The 22,529-nt window shown below is 40.1% G+C and overlaps 1 protein-coding gene across 9 annotated transcripts in view; it reads right to left on the bottom strand.

The window, feature by feature from the left end:
* The window catches only part of LOC146690920 (bromodomain adjacent to zinc finger domain protein 2B-like), a 55,917-nt gene extending 33,388 nt beyond the window's left edge, over positions 1-22,529 (bottom strand). For 6 of the 9 annotated variants that reach the window (XM_085434091.1, XM_085434096.1, XM_085434097.1 and 3 more), the window contains exon 1: positions 22,325-22,528. The gene's annotated coding sequence lies outside the window, so the exon portion shown is untranslated. Of the gene's footprint in view, positions 1-12,642; positions 12,736-22,183; positions 22,262-22,324 lie in introns of those variants that run through there. The other 3 variants (XM_085434092.1, XM_085434099.1, XM_085434094.1) reach the window with 3 other exon arrangements.

The following is a 22,529-nucleotide window of genomic DNA, read 5'->3' as shown; positions in this document are numbered from 1 at the left end:
CCATCTAAAACCAAGTTTGGTGGTGAGCCACAATTTTTCGAGCACTTATCTTGCTTAAACACCTCTGAGGTAATTAAAGTCCAGGGGTTTTAAATTTGATTCATATCTCCATAGCCAGCAATGTCTGGTGCGATGTTTATGGTGATGTGAACACTGTACTGGTGTGTTGTGGTGAAGAGAGAATGTGAAAGTGAAATTGTCGAGCTACGTTCCCACCCTCACCTGTGGTGGTCATGAACTCTGGCTAATGGCTGCAAGAATCAGATAGTGAGCACAAGCAGCGGAAATGAGCTTCCTCTGAAGGGTGTCTGGGCTCAGCCTTGTAGCCAGGTTGAGGAGCTTAGTTATTCAGGAGGAGCTCAAAGTAGAGTTGCTACTCTTTTACATTGAAGGGAAGCTACTTGAGCTGGTTCAGTGATCTGACTAGACTGGACATCTCCTGTGTGAGGTGTTCAAGGTACGTCCAAACAAGATGACCCAGAGCAAACCCAAGACACACTGGAGAGATTGCAGTTGACTTGGGAAGGAGGTAGACAAGGAGATTGAGGTCCGGACACCTCTACTTAGACTACTGGCCCTGAAATAAGCAGCAGATAATGGATAGACAGACAGATAGAAGGACAGATGCAGCAAAAACAACTAGTTCCTCAAACCAGAACACAAAAGCAGCCTGAAATTGGGCAGAAATGTCAAACTGTTTGACTCATGACGCTCATGTCTGGTTGTGATGCAAACACAAAAGGGTTGACTCAGCAGTGACGATATTAAATAAGAAAATTTGAAAGCGATACAGAATTCCAGATCACCTCGCTGTGTTTTATTACACTTTAATGCTGAGCTGTGGCTCTGGTCCCATTTCTGTGTTTTCTTTCCCATTAATAAAAACATTTCTTCCACAAAGTCATGCAGAAAAGAGTACAGATTAAAAATTCTAAAAAATTCCCACGCCTGTGGTGGGAGCGTTTCAAAACCAAATACACAAATGATTACAGGGTAGTGCAGGATTAATAGATTCTGCTCAGAGACTTTGCTCACACAACATAGATCTCAGTGACTGGTGAGGTCATCTTTTCTAAGACAGTTTGGCACAATTTATGATGTCATTTATTGCAGAACATGCTTAACAACACTTGTCTTTTTGCTCTGTATAATGCAAAGCAAAAACACAAGGGACAATTAAAACCCACTAACAGCTATGTTATGAATTAGATTAGTTTTAAAATAATAAACCAAAAACGTGTGCAGTTAAATCACATAATATGAACTCACATGGCTAAAGACCCTAAGGTAGCTAAACTGGTCGTGCTTAGAGTAATGAATGAGCATCTAACTTGAATTTCTTCATTGAAATGTGTTTATATTTTGCATTTGGATAGACTAAGTATATTTTGCTGTAGCTAAGTCCAGGAGCATAATAAGCACAGGAGTTCTGACTTATTGCTAGGTATGAAGGAAAAGAGTAAAGACGTATAGTTTTATTTAGTTCACTCAAAATGGGACTAGCACCGTTTCCCCCTAATGTAGAATAAAATGAAGCCAAAGAAATCATAATTGCCTACTTCTGTGAAAGATGGGACATGGAATTAACAAATTAAATGAATGCTGACATTTGAGTTAAGCCTCATTATATATTAGATTGATTATTTAAGCAAAATATTATTGTAATCCAAATTCCAAGGTTCAGTCCCGTGACAAGTATTTTCCTACTTCCAGATTTCTTATTTTATTGCATATTTGTCATGTTGGGATGATGTCCTCTTTCAGTAATGCTGTCTTAGTTTTACACCAGATGTAAAGGGATACAACTTTTGTCTTGTTAGTCCACTTTTTCCCAAAAGTCTTGAAAATCATCTAGATGTTTTTTTTGGCAAATGTAAGATGAGCCTTTGTGTTCTTTTTGGTGAACAGTGTTTTTTGCAGGAACGCTCACCTTAACTGACATAAATGAGGTCTCTAGTTCTTTACATTTTTTTTCTGGCTTCTTTTGCGACCTCCTGGATGAATCGTCAACACACTATTAGAGTAATTTTGGTAGGCTGGCCACTCTTGGAACAATGGTTAACCTTCCCAAATCCTCCACTTTTGGATAAACCCTTTTCAGACTAGTCAATGACTTTCTTTCTCAGCTGTATTTGAGTGTCTTTAGATCACTGCATGATACGTTGGCTTTTGAGATCTTTTGGTCTACTTCACTTTGTCAGGGGTTTTATTAATTTTATTATTCATTATTTAATAGTTCTGGCAGTAATCAGGCCTGGGTGTGGCTAGGGAAACTGAGTACAGCTTTCCAAATGAAAAAACAAAACAAAACAAAAAAAGAGAGAGAGGGGGAATATTAGCACTGAAAAATGGTATAATTCTTGTCTAATATTAAAATTTGCTTGATTATCTGAAGCATGTGAGTTGTGACAAATATGGAAAAAATAAATCAGCAGATATATGTGCAAATATTCTTTCACGACACTGTACATTCTATATATATATATATATATACACGCCAACATGCACTTTATTCCCTAATGCTCTACCTGTCTGTCATGTCACTGTCTGGGGCTCCACAAGAGCAACAGACTGAACACAGACAATCCCTGTTGACATTCCACTGCTGTGAGCCATTAAAGCAAAGGTTATCAGAGAAATGGTGAAGGAAAATATCAAACAGTTTTTCCATTCAGAGTTCTTTGTTCTTGGCACCAGGATGTGCCTGGCTTTTAACATCATAATTTTAGGAAAACTAACAGGGAGAGGTTACAAAATTAAAAAGGGCATTTTATTCTTTTAAATATGGTACTTGTAGTGAAATGAAGCAAGATAATGGCTGTAAGATGAGGAACAAGAAAAACATTTGGCTTCTTTTATTAGCACTCAAAACACCTGAAATTCATTGGAGAGTTAATACTAAGCTCACGGTACATGCAGCTGTGCCTTCAATAGATCCACGAGAGTCACTTGGGATACTCAGACTATTTTTATTTTGATGAATGTGCAGCAAAAAATAACTAATTTCCTGTCTGCCTCAGAGCCATCTTCACAGAAAGAGCTTCTCCTCTGGAGCTGACTGCACATTTCCATCACCTGCTTGCACTGCCATATAACACCAGCATTGACTTTGGTACTCAACACTACCGGTAATAGGTTAACGTTTAAAAACTCTGAATTATTACCATACCAGCAATCGTGCCAACAACCAGTGGCTAATTTCTATAACTAACAAATATGACAAGTATATAATTGGAATGTGGGCTTAAACATGCTCTTGGTTTAGAAGCACTGCTGCTGTCATTGAGTTAAGCCTCGCTGTAACAACAGCTTGTCAGTCCTTCTACTGTTTGAGCTGAAAAAGGTTTATTAAAAAAAAAAAAAAAAAAAAAAAGGCCTTTAAACTACTATACATGTGCAAAGTTTCACAACATCGTTACTTCATTAACAGCTGAATCCAGTGAGCCTACGACAGCGCTAAACAAATGACATGCTAATTCACGTTACGAACAGAATAAGCACAGTTAGCTACTTCTTTACTATGGGAAGGAGCAGAGGTATATGCTTGCCACCACACAGCTAAAACTATCAAAAACCTCTACTAGGTGCATGTGCCGTAACAACAACAAGATGACTGACATTTCCCATTTGGATTTCTGGCTCTTTAGGGTAAGCTCTGATTTGCCCCATAGATTTTTGATTCAGGATTCTTTGCTTTGAGTCAACAGTGACACCGTATGCAAAATTAGAAAGACACCTTGCGATAGTGTGCAAATCAAGTTCCCGCTCACCATGTTTGTCCAGACTTACAGATTTACTTTAATATAAGCTTTGAAGAAATGCAATAGATGGGCACCAAAGATTTGTATCCAACCAAATGAGAGTGTTGTGGTTCTGAAAAATGTCAAAAAAGTGTTTTTGCAGAACATTACAATATAACTGTAATTATGACCTTTGATCTTTTGGCCAGGAAGTCTCATGACATCATCACTTTATACACCAATTATAACAAAATTTTGGCCGATAATTAAGAGATAAAGTTTTCAGATATGGCAGAAAAGCTCTTTGTGCAGCCTCGGTGACCCTGACCTTTGACCACCAAAATCTAATCAGTTCTTTCTCGAATGCAAGTGATGGTTTTGTGTCAAATGTGAAGAAATTCCCCTTAGGCACTCCTGAGATATCGTGTTTCTGGGAATTGGATGTGGAGGATCAGACAACGTGAAAACATAATGCCTTTGGCCACAGCTGTCACTGGTGTGGAATCATAATGAAACTAATTGACGCCTACAAAGCAGGACAAAGATATAAAAAGATACCAGTGCCTTCCACTGTCACATAAGAAGAACTGTGGAAGTGAAGAGAAGACAAGATCCGAAAATCTTTAGATAAAAGTGCACTCCTGCAGGTAAGCAGGCAAAGCAAAAACAACAATATGACTACACACAAGTGCTGCAGGAGGGTTGATGTTTGGTGCTCTTTTCCCCTGAAACAGCATTAATGTGCATACAATCTCTACATGACAAAAAAATTATTATGGTTTAAGTAACACTAAAACTAAATAATTTGAATTTGCTCTTATCACACACAAAAATCCACTAAATTTAGGACTCCATGAAAACACCAAAAGCCTTTTTGCACCACAGCTCAAAAAATCCACACAGATGTTTTATTTGTCTTTGATATTTGATTTTAATTTTATATTTTCAGTATACGAAATCAAAAGCTGTTGAAGAAAGATCAATTTGATGTATGAATATCAAATAATAAATAATTACCATGACAGCAATGGACCCTTTGCTTCCTCCCCCCCTCCCGAAGCATGCCACTTATCCAAACATTTCCTCCTGGACATTCAGGCTACATGAATATAATATTCATTTTACTGCAGGAGGACAGTCAATGCATAACAATGAGATCTGCTAATGAAATCAACCATCAAGCTGAAATCCATACATATTAAACTAGTGTCTCAATGTCATTTGCTTTTTGCATCGTTTGCTCATTTTCCTCATTTTTCCCCAGGTCCACCTGATATTTTATGGCGATTTGTTTACAGTCAAGAACAATACGCGTGTAGCGCAGTTTTATTCTGTGCATGTGTGTTATCCAAGTAATGAGAGGAGCCATTACCACATTAATATAATTTGCATAAACATTCTAATCATTACAAACCCTTGCACCTTAGCAAATTGTTTATTTTGTGTCACGTAATGTTAATGAAAACCAGCCGCCAAATAGATGCCATTCATACCCCTGAGTAATCACTGCCCATTAACTGTCAAAATATTTTCAGTAATTCTATAACAACAATGGTCTTCTATCCCCTCCCGCACATTTATATAAATGCTATAGAGCTGTACACAAATAATTAGGTATTCATTTGCTGAATAGTTATTAGGTTTTCAATTTTGGGTATTTACTGTAAATATCCTTTAAAATGTCAAAGTTGTATATTGTAAATCAGCTTGGACCTAGCCTGACATCCCTCATATTCAGCGCAGTGATCATTTAGGCTTCATTTAGCCTTATTTTTGCCAGCTTATCAACTTTGATTCAAGAGCTTCACACAGCACCAAGTTAAAAACACTAACAAACAAACAAAATAATTTCTTGACAACCAAATCTTTCCATCTGCTCAGACAGGCATACCTCTAACTGTACTGTTCGGTGAGCTGCAGCATCAAGACTGAGTCTGAGCAATGTGTAAGAGAGGAACAAGAAATTAAGCCTTTTCTTTTTTTTCTCCCAATCATTTTACATGAAAATAAAGCTGAAATCACAACCCTTTCATAAGCCTTAACTTATGTGTTCTGTGATTTTTTTTCAGCCATTGTCTCAATTTGGCTGCCAAAGCTTTGGTTGCCAAGACAAACAGGTTGCATACAGGACAGCTCTAAAATACAGTTCATTTTAAATGTTTCAAGGATGCAAGTGCTTGCTTGTTCACTGCCACCAATTTCCCTCATTATGCACATACACCCTGCTTAATGATTACACATTTAATCCCCCTTTAAATATGACATTTAAATCCTTTCCCACTAGCTTAGAGGAGAGATAACTGATCAAGTGCTAGGGGATCTCCGTGAGCGACAGAAGGTCACCGCCGCCAGCAGAGCTGATAGGGAGCATCAACGCCATTTTCCCTAACTGCCATTTTTCTTCCCTGACAAAGACTCCATCTGCCACCAAGCCATTTGCAGCCTCGGAGTTTGAATTTCAATGATTTCCTACCATTCTACAACTCAGCATTCACCTTGATGTCCCCTCCAAACCTTCCTGAGCGCTGACACCACAGATCCTCTGTCCAGGCCCTGGAGGATGCCGACAAGACTCATTCTGCTAAGTGGTATTTGTGCTATTCAGGAATGGTAAGCATTTCATTACCACTACTTATAAACAGAAATAAGCGAAGAACGGACAGAGCATACCGTTTTTTTGCTATCACATCACATTACGTAACGACAGCAAACTTCTGCTTGGTTTCCTCTAAAAGTTACAAATTATAACTTTCTACATAGGAGGGAAATTACACACTTAATTGCTGCACATGAAACTTAAAAAAAAGGCTTGGATAAACCTGACTTAGAGCTTCCATTTACAACATATGCCACGTGCCAGCACTCAGGATCAATAATGTAAATGGAAAACATGACACACTTGGATAAACAACATTACCAGAACTAACCCAGAAAAAGCCTGACCTCACCTCCTCACAACCCACAAATGAATCACACGGATCACACCTGATGTGATGTAGTATAAACAGAAGAAATAATGATACAAAACACATTTCACTATTTTCAAAACATCTTAATTTATACCAGCCGTTCTGTCTGGCAACAATACAAGAAATTTACTGCTGGGCCTTTTAGGTACACTGAAGCTTATTGGTAACTGTTACAATAAATCCTTGAGGGATTCTACCATATACACAGATGAAAGGGAGAGAGATCAGCTTTAGATGAAGATGGGATTCCTGTGGTGAGGCTCATTTTGCTATTGCCATTTCAGCTCAGCTTGTCTGCCGTGCCTCAGTGACCCGTGTCTTTCTAGGGTCATCCACAAAAAGTCAGTCATTTCCTCTATATCAACAAGGGGACTGTGTACATGTCATGAATTTCATGACGAAGATAGGTCTGTGCGGTACGTTGACTTTCTCACTATATAGATATTTTGACTCATAAATATTCGAAGAAGATGAAGTCAGAGCCATAGATGTTGGGACAGTGATTTATTTTTTTTGTGCAATTGCAACTAGACTTTCAGTTTTAATTCACGAGGTTTGGCAAAAATATTGCATTAAATGTTTAAGATTTAGTCTTTTTAAAAAAAAAACAAAACTTGTTTTACACAGTCTTTCAATTCAAACAGCTCGTTGTTGTATTTGTAGCATTCCATACATGCCGCCAACAAGAAAGTTGCAGAGTGCCCTCTGGTTAACAACTATGTAACATCAACACTCATAACACAGTTGAAGGGTGTTTTTTCTAGCGCTTCTTTACTTTTTAAATTTTAATTTATTAGCCATTATCAGCCACCTGAAATACCCACACCACTAAATTAGCAAATAACTAATATCAGGCTCTACAGATGACTGATCAGACATTTAAAAAAAACAAAACAACAACAACACAAAAAATCCATTCAAATGTGTTGCTTAAAGATGCTCTTGGATTGTTTTCCATGGCCCGTTACTAATGTGTACTACTGTGATGCACCATCCTATCAGTTTGCAGCATCTGCCTAAATCTAAGGAGGCCGTATATTTCTATATGCTGCTTTTTTAGTCACATCATCAATAAACAACAATGCCCCAGTTTAACTGAGAGCTATACATGGCTATGCTATTATATTGCCTCCATCATTTTTAAACAGGCTAGTGTGTAAGCCTTTGCATTATGAGACACTATTTTCCTTTTCCATACTTTCCTTTTGCCATCATTTAGAACAATTTAATCTTGGTTTCATCCATCAGTATAGGGGACACATTTTTCAGATGTTTACTAGCAAAGACTAAGCTGCCTGTGTATTTACTTAATGAAGATAGAATTGTAGACGTTTGCTAAAAGCCTAATAGGTATCACTAAGAAAGAGATTCAATGATCATCCACTTTTGTTTTCTTATTATTAAGACAAGATTATGAAGTTATCTGGACATTTTTTGTTGTTATCAGTACTTTTTTTAAAGAATGGACCAAATTTTTTATTTTGCCAATACTCAGGGTTTTTTTTATTTTTTACTAATTCTATGACTGGTCTCATTTGCTTTAGTTATTCATCATGTCTTTGGATGACCTACTGAATGACTGTCCACACATAGGAAGCGACTAGCAGTAATGTAGGAGCTGAGACCTAGAAATCAACAGCATTCAACAATGTCAAGTGACTACAAGCAAAATAACCACTGGCGAAGCAAAGTAGGAATGTCATGAGTTTTCCTTTTCTCAACTTAGAAGCAAGCGATTGAAGCAACTACCGATGAGATCGAAGGATACAGCACTGCTACAATTTTATGACTGTCACTGACATTCCATCTTTTTAGGTCACAATACCGCTGCAAATCTCTTCCTGTCTTGACCCCAGTTCAATCAGTCATTCATTAATCCGTTTATTGTGTTAGTATACAGAAGCAAAATTGCAGGACATCTGTCACTGTCCAAATACCTGACTGTAGGATGAGACAAGAGGTTTGTTTAGAGAAAGGAGTTTTGGGCCATATCACCCTGTTGTGGTTGGAGGCTAAACTAAATTCACACCACTGTAAATGAAACATCACATCTTTCAGGAAAGGTATGCATTGATCACCAGTGTTTTTCAAGTTACTTGAAAAAAGTAATCAGTAACTAATTGCTGATTACTTCCCCCCAAAAGTAATCCCGTTACTTTACTGATTACTTATTTTCAAAAGTAATTAATTACTTAGTTAGTTTTTAAAAACACGATTTACAACCTGAATAGGTGATAAAGCGATAGATCTGTCAGGCCAATTCTACTTTTTCTGCATAATCCATCATACAAAATGTAATCAAATGGAAAAGTCTCTTTTTTTTTAAAAACTTGTTTTATCCGTTTTGATCTTTAACTTTATGCATCAGGCAAAAATTTAATTATATGCACCATTCTCTGACTTGAAGAAATTAGTTTAACATTTAAACCTATTTTCTGCACATTCCAGCACATAAAATAAAATATTTTTTGTGTTTACACTCAGTCTTTCAAATAGATGCAAGTAAAACACAGCAGAAAATAAATAAAGTCAAAGACTAGCAGTCCTGTTGCTCTATTTTCACCTGTAAAGCAGGAGTGGGGTAGGCGGAGGTGTGCTCTGGTGCAGGTGTGGCGCAGCGGTCAGTGGAAGAATCCGCGAGTTTCTCTGTGAATTTCCCATTACGTCTAGCGCACTCGGAGCTTGTTTAGGGTTACAAGTAAGGCGTTACTGCCCATCTCTGTTGATCACTGAACTACATCTGATTAATTAATTAAAAACTACAATAAAAAAAAGCCTGGAATATACACTATATGAAGTATTAGGCCACCTACACATTACACCTACAGGAGTCTTCATGGAATTTGCCTCTAAATAGGCATTATTATGGAGCTGGTCTTCTCTGAAGGCTTTCTGCAAGATTTTGGGGAGTGTCAGTGGAAAATTTTGCCCACATATCCAAAAGAATGTTCATGAGGGCAGACACTAATATTGGGTGAGATGGCCTGGGTCACAAATGCCATTCTATTTCAATCCAAAAGTGAACATGGCTTTGTGCAGGCCAGTCAAGTTCTCCCACACCCAAAACCATAAAACTGTTCTCACAAAGTTGGAAGGTGAAATTTGTCCAAAATGGTAAGCTGAAGTATTAAGACTTCCCATCACTGAAATCAAGAGGCCGAGGCAAACACCAGGAAAAAAAACCCATAGCTTGTATCCTTTCTCCACTGAACTTCCCAGCACAATGCAGACGTGCAAGTAATGCTCTCCTAGCATTCGCTCATCTCAATACTCAGACTATCGGGTAGAAACGCACGATTAGTAATTTCACTGAACACTTTTCCACTGCTCCAGAGTTGATTGGCAGCAGGGTTTGCAGCACTCCATCCAATGCTTTGCATTGTGCTGGGTGATGTAATGTGAGGTTTGCAGATATTACAGCCATGGAAACCTGAGAAGCTCACAGTACACAGTTTGGGTGCTGATGTTTGGAGTGATTTTGATGATGGCGACTTTTACACATTATGCACTTCAACCCTCTGTGACTAAGCTCAGTGACTTTACTTGATCAGACACTGTGGCAGAGTTGTGATAATTCTAAAATTCTTCTAATTTGCCGTAACACCAATTACAGTTGACTGTGAAATATCTAGGAGAGAAGAAATTTCACGAAATGACTTGTTGCAGCAGTTGCATTACAGTGCCACATTTCACTGAGCTCTTCAGAATAATCCATTCTTTCATAAATGTTTCTAAAAGCAAACTGCATGGCAAGAGGCTTGAATTTACACACCTGCGGCCTGCCTCATGAAACACTGATGCACAACAGAGAAAAACTGAAGTACCTGCAAGCTTGTAATAACTCTTATAAATTACCATCAGGCATTGCGGTCAAAGAAAAAAAAAAAAACCCAACCTTTTCTTATTGTACCTCTAATTAGCACTAAGTGATATACTTGCTATCTGATGTACTTTCCAGCTCGCTGTGAAGGCAGCAATTTCAATTTCTACAGGAGCTCAAAAAAAAAAAAAAAAAAAAGGATATAAAGCTACTATATGTGAATCCCAAATTAAATTTTAAAACAGAGGCAAACAATAGCTCCAATAACACCAATTACCCCTATTTGGACCATAGTCATTTAAATATACCCCATAGTCAAAAAAGTTTTTTTCCTCCCCCAAGAGATTTAAATATGCTCTAAAGCCGTAACACTTTAACGCAAAGACAGATAGGAATTAATTAGATACACACAAAAAATGAGAGCAAAGCATAAAGCAGCACAGACTAATTTCATAAAGGAGGACTTTGTTATATTTCAACCTAATTGGAAAAATCTTAATCCCATCCCCAAATAAGACTTGAAAATGAGGCGATCCACATAGTTCAGCATGTCCATTCATCAGTTACATGTTCCAGTTTTACAAAGCACAGGCTTGCTTTTCTAATTAAAAAAATATAGGAATAAAAATAAGCATTTCAAAGAGCCTAACAGTGGATGTTAACAATGGGCAGTCAATGCAACAAAATACTGTATAAGACTTTCCTCACTGCTGTGACATCGCCACTCGCCGCCTTAAATACAAGACAACAACAACAGTCATTTATTGCTTGATTTTATCGACTTACCCATTCAGCATTCTTCCTATCTGGCAGCCACATGAAAATGTAATAAAAATGATAATATGGACCCCTGGGGAAATTTTAGCATCAGTAGAAAAATCAAGCTTCTACTCCTAGAGACAACAGAGGGCAATGGGACATGACAAAAACACTTAAGATATTGGATTATGACCTACTGTGTAACAAGAGTGGCTTTGGAGCTATGGTGCCAACATTTGGATTTTACAGTGAGTCAATAATTATAATAAGGAATGTATTAGATCAAATCAATGTCATTAATTTAAGCACACTAAAACTCCTCTGGCAAAGCAGCGAAAATGATGAGAATTACTTTCAAACTCTTCTATTGATATTTCTGTTCAGAAACTGAGACGCAGCCACTCCCTTGGTCCAAAGATGTTTAACACACATATGTTAGGAACTGCAAATATTTCTAACCAGTATCCTATTCATGCATTACCATCTGGCTTCATTTTGTTTGGAATGTACAGGAAATGAAGACCCAGACCTGCCTGAGTCTGAATCATTGAAATCCTTTCAAGTCTTAGTGTGGCAAGTGTTAAAACCACTAACATTTCTAGAACTCTTAAGTAACCATTTAAAAAGCCTAATCATTACCAATACCATGGAAACATCAAAAATAATCGCTGAGGGATCTAATATTATCCTCATTTAGCAGGAGTATGATATATTGGGGGTTGGCGGCCCCTTGGAAATCGCCAGTTGCTTGGGAAAAATATGAATTCTCAACTGAGTTAAATTGACTTTGAAGAGGTTCCACGTCAAAAACATCCTTATGATTGCTTTGATTGTTAGTAGATCACAGCAGTCACCTTGAGGTTTTGAGTTAAAGATGCTGACTTTTTAGCAAATATTAAGAACTACTCGCCGAGTGGTAGTAAACGTGAAAAAGTGCAACGCAAATAAGAAAAAAAGAATGCTCTGCTACCTTACCGTCGCAACCAACACATTTCCAGGTTGCAACCCGTTTCCCCAGGCAACTTATGAATATAGACTGGAGATAGCTTAATGTGCCCTGTCAGCATTTCATGTTGAAAAGTTTACACAACTTGAAATGTAGTCATGTTCTGCTACACAATACTTTACAAGTAAAGCAGCCATCATATTGAACCTCAACACCTTTTCAGTTGTAAATCTCTATCAGTAGGCCAAACTTTATAATTGTGGGTCCAAAAGTCAACTTTTCAGAGTTTTAATCTATAGCCTACTTCTTTTTTTTTTTTTTTTTTTTTTTTTTTTTTTAAAATGTCACCGTCCAAACTAGCCAACAGTTCAATAACAATTTGATGAAAAGAAACACTGCTCAATTTACCTGTTCCCATGGTGCATTCTGGTATTGAAGGCCTCCTATTTTTAATTACCCAGCCAGACTTAATCCAAGATAAACATAATTTAGTCTTTTTATCTGTAACAGAAAACAAGTAAAAAAAAGTTATCAATTTGTTAAATCTGCTTTCTGAAGCAGACTCTACGTGAACGATCAAGCAGACCAGACTAGCGTGCTTTAACCACAGCTCAATTGGCTAATTAGCATACGTAACATGGGATTAATTAGCATGTTTCACAATCTATATTTATACATAAACCTTCTCTGCAAAACAGGAAGATGGAGCTATAACACCAGATACAGATGTTGGTGAGATATCTATTTTTACCCGAAGATGTTTTTAGTTTGTTTGTACTTAAATTTTAATGGCTAATCTTAACAAAAATGGAAGACATGTTCTTAAAGCTGACACTTTATTTACTTTATATCTGAGTGGACTGCTACTTGAGATGGCTACCTCCCTGCTCTGTTTTTGAAGATCAGCTGTTACAGGTATATCGGGTCCATAATGCAAAATTTTAAACATTCATTAAAACACAGAAAAAGCTTCAAAATAAAGCTGGTGAGGTAAAGATCTAGAATGAAAGAGCTAATATGTCACTTTCATCCGCCACATTTTCAGATATACAGATGCTGTTACCCTCCAGTTGTATTCGCTGCCAATAAAAATGAACTGTATTCAGCAGATCTCTCATCACCTGCACTTGACTGTACATCACGTACTGCACATCATCTCACCAGCTGTGCCACTGTGTGTTCTGAATACTAGTGGACAGACAGAGGTAACTTTAATCAACAGCTTCTGCAGGAACTATGTGAACTACTCCAAGCCTGAGGCTACTTGGGTTACTCAGCTATTCACCGATTTAGCTTCATATGATTTATTTAAAAAAAAAAAAAAAACAACAACAACAACAACAACAACAACAACAACAACAAAGAGCTGCTTACTAAGTCATGGAAATAACAGTCACAGGTACCCTCTGCAACAACAGACTCCTTAACTGCCCTACACTGAACCATGCTACTGAGCGTGCGCCCTCTTGGCTCTAAAACACTAACATCTCCTTGTCAACATTTTCTCCTTTAAATACTTATATCATGAAGTTATATTATCATTATGTTTGCAATATTCATGTAGTGCAGCATGAGCGTTTGCCTCACCCTACACTGAATGCGCTGCTTATTTGGATTATCATGGCGTGTATCCACTCTTTTTAGTGGTTACACTTGCAGTGCATGTTCTACACAGTGCTGTGTGACTGACGGGCGAAACATGAAGCTGGCCTTTTGTTTTGGAATTGCTTTGTGTCTTTATGTTTAGGACCTGTGCTGTCAAAATGAAGGTATTTCACAGATGTTTTTTGTAAAATGGGTAAGTAAAATATCTACATATTCCAGCCATAATAGCAAAATAAAATAAAAAATTAAATACTGATGCAATTCCCATGTTTATTTAAAGAATCCTGAGCACTTTCTAAACTGTGCATATTTAAAATGACTGTGCCCACCTCCATGTGAAAAAGAAAATACAGAAAACAAAACAGGTGGTATTTTTTAACGTTAAAGGAGCAGCCCTCTGCAGCATGCATGCACCAATTACTCGCTGCCCTCATGCCTGCTGAGCACGCTTTTATTAATTATTAGTAGAAGCAGGATCTGCTCTGCAAATGGTGTGCATATGTTATTCTTCTGTTTGTGTCACTACTCTGTCAGTATAGATGTTTATGTCTGAATATCACAACTCTTAAAGAAATACTGCTGGTATAACCTCTGGTACTATACCTTTATTATTAAGCATTGTTGTGTATTAAGCACATATATTATCCTTTTCAGCTACGCTGACAAAATGTCATTAGTGTAAAATACTGCTATTCTGTTAGCACCTATTATTAGAAAATACCAGAAGCAACCACCAAAGTAAATAAAGTTCTATAATTACATATAAGTATTTACATATAATTAATTAATTACATATAATTATCCATCTGATAATTTCTTAGCTGATGTTATCTAATGATAAACGTTTTGACAATTTAAACAAAGAGTACATTAATGATTAAATATTTGCTTGCTGAAATGTGGCATTTGTGGCATCTTGGTTTATATTCATAGTGTTTTTTTTCTTGAAAAGTATTCATTTTTGTTCTGTCAGTAGGAAATGCCTGTTAAGTTCAAAATTTTAACAACCCCATTACTTAATTTCTTTTCTCAACGACGTCAGATTGTGTATTGCACGTCTGCTGTAACTCATTCAGTGCTTCCCTTTAGTTGGGTGGTCCACCCAGAGGTATTTGTGTTTGCACAAGTATATGCGGCAATTTATTGTATTAATCTCAGAATGCCGTCATCCGTGATCAGTTAACTAGCAGGAAATTCCCTTGCTTTTATTTTGCGAGCTCAGTCAAGTTGCCCCAGGCCTTCCCAGCTTATATTTTTCCTTTTGTATCACTCGTTAGCCAAGGCGTGTTTGATTGTGGCAGTCCAGAATATCAACTCACACCAGCTTCTCCCTTTAGAGAATCTCATGAGGTCATATGAACTTCCAACTCTACTGTCTTGGACTGCAGCTGTGATTGCTCTTATTCTGCTCTACAGGTCAATGCCAAACTGAAAAACAGCTCGAATCAGATTCTGCAATCCATCAAGAAGAGACTTCTGTGTTGTTATGCCAAACTTACTTAGGCTGCAGTGTCACGCCTTGTAATCTAAGATTGCGTCCATAGGTTAAGAGTATTATTAAAGAGGTAGCTGATTATATTGCTCGTGTATTTGTTACAAAAAGCTTGGCAGATAAAATCTTTGATGAGAAGAAACTTAGAAATAGTCCTCCTTAATAATTATAAACAATAAACTGCCCCCGCCCCCTCTTCACAACACCACAAACAGACTTTAAATCTGTTTGAAACACTGCATGGCTTACTTCAACATAATCTACTGCACCTGATCTATAGGAACAGCATAAGCTTGGTCCCGCCTTCACTGTTGTGATTGGTGAGGGGGTAGGGACAGGCTTAGGGCGTCGGGGGGTTCCCCGGAGGCATCTTCCTTGGGGGGCTCAACCCGGGGTAGCGGTCACGTCCGGTTGAGGGCTCTGTTGGCTCTCAGGTGACTGTTTCCTCGCGGCTGCGTGCAGCGGGGCTAGGGGAGGGTCTGTGCTGACGGACGTGGGTTACTGACCTGGCAACCTGGCTGCCCCTGGGTGGGTCCGGGATGGGCGTGAGGTTCTGGGGGTGCTCCGTCTCTGGGCGGGGGCCCGGGCCGGGCCTCGGGGGCTCGGGTCCTGGTTGGTGTGTTGCCGGGGTTGTGGGCGGGTGGGTGCATGGGGGCCCGGCCCTGGAGCAGGGTGCCGCCGGTGCATCGAGCCGCCTGGGGGGCTCTTCAACTGGTGGGGGGGATGGTCACATCTGGCAGGAGCTTTCTTCTCTCAGGAACTCTCTGCAGGAGGGGGAGATACAGGAGAGGTGGAGGAAGATCTCAGCCTGGGCGTTTACCGTCTTATGTAGTCTGGAAGATGTGTGGTTGGTGGGGTGGGTGCAGTTTTCTCTGTGGTGGGGTTGGGTGGACTGTCCAGGGCTCTGTGGAGCCGGGGGGCGCTACTGCACTGGGCCCCGGTCTGATGGGCCTGGGCCCCCCTTCCCTGGCGGGTCGCGGAGGGTGGGAGTGCCTACTGGGGTCAGCGGGGGAGCTGGCCCCAGGGAGGGGTTACCTGCCCCTCCCTTCCTTCCCTCCCCATCTCCAGCTGCCTCCCTCTTCCCGCTCCTCCACAACCACCCACACATGCAGGGCCTTGGAGTGGGGGTATGTCACCAGGGTGCGGAGGAGGCTACCCCCCCCCCCCCGTCCCCTTCTGGCTGCCTCTGCCTCAATTTTATCCCACAACTTAGACATTCACATTATTCACACTCTCATTACACATACATATAGGATCTTGGGGGTGGGCACAATCACGGAGTCCAAATCACCATCAGGGTGTATACCTCACCCCTGACGTCGTTGCCCACCTCTCAATTTTAAATACACTTAGTCATTGAGGGCTAGCAGGAGGGACCATGCGCTTACCTGCTGCTCCTTGGCAGGTAGCTCCATGCCCTCCTGGGTTTTAATTGCACCTTAGAACACATATGCATCAACACTACAATGAGCGGGTGGAGGGAGGTTTGGAGTCTTCTCCCACCCCCATTCTCTGCGGCCTGCTGGAGCGGGGGGGCTAGTAGGAGGAGTTGGCCGTCCGACTGCGGTCTGGGGTGTGGGGCCTCCCTGCTGCTGCGGAGTCGGGGTGGTCTGCCTCTCCCCACCGCAGGGAAAAGGGTAACACCACCTGGGTCTGGGTGCAATTCCCCCCTCCAGGGGCAAGGGTACCTAGACCCGGTTTGTAGAGTACGCTTGGGGAGTGTGATTGTGTGTACAGCGTCTCTTTATGTCTGTCTCCACGTTGGTTGAGTGTGGAGTGAGTGCATATGAGAGCATGAGGGTGGGAATGGATGTTTGTGTCTGTGTGTGCCTGTATGTCTGTGTCTATATGTCAGGTTGGGTATCAGACGCCACCTCTCTGGGGACACCTCAGGCCCTCCAAGGTTTGGAGGCCTATCTCCACCCACCACCACTTCCCCTGCCGGTGGCGGACTCCCTCAGGTGTCGGTGTGTTGGTGGTTCTTTGTGTCTGGGGGTGGGCGTCCGGGTACACACCGGCTCACTCCTTGGCGGCCGCTTGTCGGGGCCTGGGGCCTGGGGCTCGCTCGGGCCCCTTTGGAGGTGGGGTGCCCCCGGCCTCTCGGCCTAGGGCTCGGTCACTCAGGCGCAGCTGGGGGCCGGCGGAGCTCACGGGCGCGTCACTGCAACCCCCCCTGGCTTCTGCTCCGCGGCTGCTGAGTGAGCCCTCATCTGGGACTCTCCTCAGCTCTTACTGGGACAGAGGCGCGGCTGCCCCTCTGTTGGTCTTCCATGGTCTCTTGTGTTCTGGGGGCCTCTGGATGTCTGGAGTTTTGATCTCCTCCATACCCGCTTCACACCCTGGAGGACGGGGCTGTGGCCCCCCCACACTCCCTAGCAGATCATTACATGGAGAAACCTTTGGAATGCAAGCATGCTGATCCACACAGGTATGCACACATGGGTATTCACAGACGCGGACTAAAGCTTTCTTGGCTGCTGCCTCAAAGCACACTGTGCGCTGTCTATCTTGCGTGCTGCACAATATCGTTTATTACTTAGTAAATACTGATATCTATGACTAGCTAGTTTATTGTGATGGTGCTTTGCTTTCTCTATTATTATGTTGCTCTTTGTTGTTTGCTGTCTCCTCTGTTTGTTTGTTTGTTTGTTTGTTTGTTTTTTCTCCATACAGGTGACCCAGGAGTTTTTTTTTTTTTTTTTTTTTTTGTCTCTCTTCCCCCCCCCTTCTCACCGTCTCTTCTCCCCTTGGGTTTTCTTTCTTTCTCTCCCCCTCTCTCTCTCATTCATTCCCCCTGTCCTATTTATTAAAAAAAAAAAAAAAAAAAAAAAATGACAAAGGATGAACTGAAGCTCTGCCATCACGTAATGTCGCATACTGCTGTTTCTGATGTCATTTAAAAAAAAAAAAAAAAAAAAAAAAAAAAAAGGAACAGCATAAGCTTTAATTCACACCTGTTAATAATAACAAATAATCACTGGTTATGCCTAAAGCTGAATGGTATTTTAATTTAATGTTGCAGCATACACTCAGTGGCCACTATTTTAGTTACACCTGTTCTATTGCTTGTTAACACTAATATCTAATTAGCCAATCACATGACAGCCATTCAATTAATTTATGATAGTAGACATGGTCAAGACAACTTGAGGCTCAAACCAAGCATTATAATTATGGTGATTTAAGCAACTGTGAACGCGGCAGAGTTGGACTGGTCTGAGTTTTTCAGAAATTAGTGATCAACTGGGATTTACACACACAGGCATCTTTGGGGTTTCCAGAGAATGGTCAGAAAAAGAACAAAAAAAACAAATAAAAAAAGAGCAAAAATGCTTGTTGATGTCAGGTCAGAGGAGAATGGCTAGACTGCTTCGAGATGATAGGAAGGCAAGAGTACCTCAAATAAAGACTTGTTACAACCAAGAAATACAGAAGAGCATCTCTGAATGCACAAGATGTCTAAACTTAAAGCAGACAGGCGGAAGCAGAAGACCAGACTAGGCCCCACTCCTGTTAGGCTAAGAACAGCAAACTGAGGCTGCAGTTTACACAGGCTGACCAAAATTAGACAACAGAGGATTGGAAAACGCTGCCTATTCTCACCTTCTTAGCACACTTAAGACCTATTACTACCAACTGAAAATTGGTTAAATACCACAGCGTACTTAGTATTGTTTAAATGACCATATTCATCCCTCAATTACCACATCTTCCTCTCATTATCCTATGGCAGCTTCTGGCCACAAAACTGATCTGAAACTGGTTTCTTGAACATGACGACAAGTTCACTGCACTCAAATGACCTCCACGGTCACCATATCTCAGTCCGGTAGAGCTTTAGGATGTGGTGCAACGGATGCACAGCTGACAAATCTCAACGTGGATGAAAATCACTAAGGACTGTTTCCAGCACCCTGTTAAATATCATAGAATTAAAACAGCTCTGAAAACAAAACGAGATTCACACAAGCGCTAATAAATGTACCTAATAAAGTGTCCAGTGAGTGTAGTTTCCTTAGCAGTGTCATTTAAAGAAGGCAGTTATGTTTACTAACCCTTTCACTTTGGCCTCTGCTGAGCCAAACGTTTTCAGGAATGCATTTCTTTTTACAAGTTTCTAATAAGACCAGACAATGATAAGGGGGAAAACTGAGTGCTGCAGCATGCTTAGGACAGCTAAAGGGGGAAATATTTGTGGCAGCAGTGAGCAGATTTTAAATGCACGAGAATCAATAAAAAAGGTGGCTGCTGAAGCACAGTCTTTGCATAAGAGTGGAACACTTCACAACAGCAGTGATCTAAAGGTCTATATTCATTTGTAATACTGCACCTACCTGACCAAGAAGTATGAATATGGAGTCAAATCATTCATTCTCAACTGACCTATTTTTGATTTTATTTTTTGCTGCAAAGGGGGTAAATAAATACTAAACAGCCATCAGCCAATTAACACAGAAGGCAGACATCAAATCCAGAAGCGTCAGTGGTTCAAATTAAGCACTGCGACAAGCATCTCCAGGCGCAGGAAAAAAAAAAAAAAAAAAAAAAAAACAGACCAGGAAGATGAGTGAAAAAGAGTAATCTCCCCGACATATTCCTAATAATCCACCTCCCCTGTGCCGCTCCCCTCGAGCTCACCCAATCATAAAGTGTCAACACTGACCTACAAAAAGGGACTCCTGTCAAGGCTTACATGCTTGAAAACATCAATCACGGCAGACAAAGAGGGTACATTGAATTATGCAGCATTAACCTTCGGGGCTTGCATATAAAGACCACAGATTTATTTATGCTTGTGTGTTAAGAGCCTCTGCACTGTTCCTTACAAAGTGCTGCCTGCCAAATTGATGAACCTGCACCTCAGCCCTCAGCTGGAGTCCAGCATCTTTGATTAATGAGTGCAAACTTGTGGAAAGGGCAAGAATAGGAGAGACAGGGTGAAAATGGGTGAAACACAAATATTATAAGACCCTGGTTGTTGTTTTTTTTTCTCCACACTTGCTTTTAAAAGGCCATTGAAACAGAAACGGAAGATAAAACTATATATGCGTTTTTAAATCATATATACGGTAGTACACCTAGTAGTCTAGGAAAAGAAATAAATTATACAAAAACTCACTCTGCGCCTTGCACTAATGTATATTGCTAATGGAAATTTAAGTGTGCTAAGCAGTTCTTTTAGACAACTTGTAATTAAGTGAATGATTGAGTTGAAAATCACGAGCTAAATTTGCCTTTGGAGCCCAGACAGCAAAGCCCTACAGTCTTCGTAGCACCCAAATGCCAAGTTGCTGACTCTATTGTTTTCTCTGTGTTAAAGGCTCATATTAGGAGCTTAACAACACTGCTCTGTGTGCAGAGCTCTTCAAGGGCATGTGAACTGAATAAATATGAGCCAAATGAGTGACCTTCTACCTGTGTTTTGATTCACTGGCAGTTACTGGATGCATGCATAACACATCAAGGCTGTGATCTGATTTATCTCGCTGCCTTGGCTACTGAAGCCATTTAAATGATGAACTTTAGCAGATCTAACGCTCGCTGCCATTTCACTGAGACTGTAAACGCGAAGGTCACATCCTTGTTTATTAATATCAATTATATCTGTGAAGGCAAATCTACTCAAGTGTGCGGCAAACAAAAGATGTGCAGTGACAGGATAAGCTCTATGGATTGCATTGAGGGGTTTTTGTTTGTTTGTTTTTTTAAAGAAGTGGGATAAATATTATCATGATAAAGTCTGAAGGGAAAGATCTGCAACAGTTGTTTATGTTTTCCTAAATTTCTGCTGTGATTGATGTGTAGTTTTTCCAGATAGGCAATATTTGTGTTTACTCACAAGAGGACAAGATTTTCCGAATTAAAAGCAAGCTAAGTGTGTTTAAAAGTGTGCTGCAGGAAACAAATGGGGACAATGTTATAATGTCCTGATTTCTGCGATGGAAGTTAGGCCAAGTTGTTGTTTGTGCCACCCGATTTATAACATTCTGCAAGGTTAAAAAAAAATCATAATAATAATTTAAATTAATTTAAAAATAAACAAAAACAAGCAAGAACTGAATTTCTATGACTTCCCACATATATGAAACTGTTTATTAAATGTCATTAACAAAAATCTAACTCACCTTAACTCCAAAAAAGCACTGTTTTAATCTCACTCAAAACAGGTAGTTTTTTCTTTTTCTAAGACTCGTTTACTATCATTACTGTAATAAACACAAAGCGTCTAAATAGAGGGTGCTATTTTAATAGCCCAACATGGCGAATGTCTTGTGGTTAATATGAAAGCTGGCACAAAAATGGAGGGCATTGTCATAATCTCAAAGGTTACATTTCAGCGCAGACCACAGCTGCAGCGTTAGCTGTGCTTTTCCTTTTAAGAGGAAGAAACAAAAAACGAAGACAAGAGGCGGAGAGCGAGCAGCCCGTCTGCCACATTAATGCAGAATCATTTATTATTAGCTAAACATTACGGAAGCTCATTTGTGTTATATCCAGCTGTTGGACAATTTCATGACACGCCACGAGCTTAAACCCACGACAAATACCACACAAGCGGGCAGTCAGACGTTACTTTTAAACATGACACACTCCTACAAGAAGCGTAAAGTGAGCTATAAATTTAATAGCTAACTTTCCAGTAACGTTTGCGGACTCGCGGAGAGCAACACCGCCGCCAGGTACTGAACATCACTGTTAGCATTAACCGCTTACCGAAGTCTTTTTTTTATACACAAGTTCCAGTGTAAACATGATAGCAGTTATATCCTTAACAAAGTTTACCGCAGCAGCATTTATAACCGCTCTACATACTTTTAATACCAACTTTTTCATGTTTTTTTTATAACTCACCGAGCGGACACAGCTTCACTGAAGGCAAGTGTACGGTAAAAGGATGCTGCTGGTGAAGTTAGCTTAGCCATCCCAGACGAGCGAAAGAGTGAAATAATACATGACATGCGTGAACCTAACGAGCGAAGGTCGTCAACTCACCTGATTATCGTCTTGTATTCCTTAAAAAAAAGGAGAAGCGGAAAGGAAAAGGTGTTCATTTACGTCCCGGTCAGTTTAAGGGCTGTTGAAAGAGATGAGTGGCGAAGTGGTCAGTGATTGAGTCCGGCTGGTCGGTAACGCGCTGCTGAACGTGTTGATCTCTGATCGCAGATTGAAGAGCCTCTCCTCCTGATTCACTCTCCAA

The sequence above is a fragment of the Copadichromis virginalis genome, linkage group LG16 (genome assembly GCF_057382275.1).
Source record: "Copadichromis virginalis isolate Kocher_CV1m ecotype Utaka linkage group LG16, C_Virginalis_male_GT1.1, whole genome shotgun sequence".
Classification (NCBI taxonomy): domain Eukaryota; kingdom Metazoa; phylum Chordata; class Actinopteri; order Cichliformes; family Cichlidae; genus Copadichromis; species Copadichromis virginalis.
The sequence above is the reverse complement of the archived record's forward strand: the minus strand, read 5'-3'. Positions and strand labels throughout refer to the sequence as shown.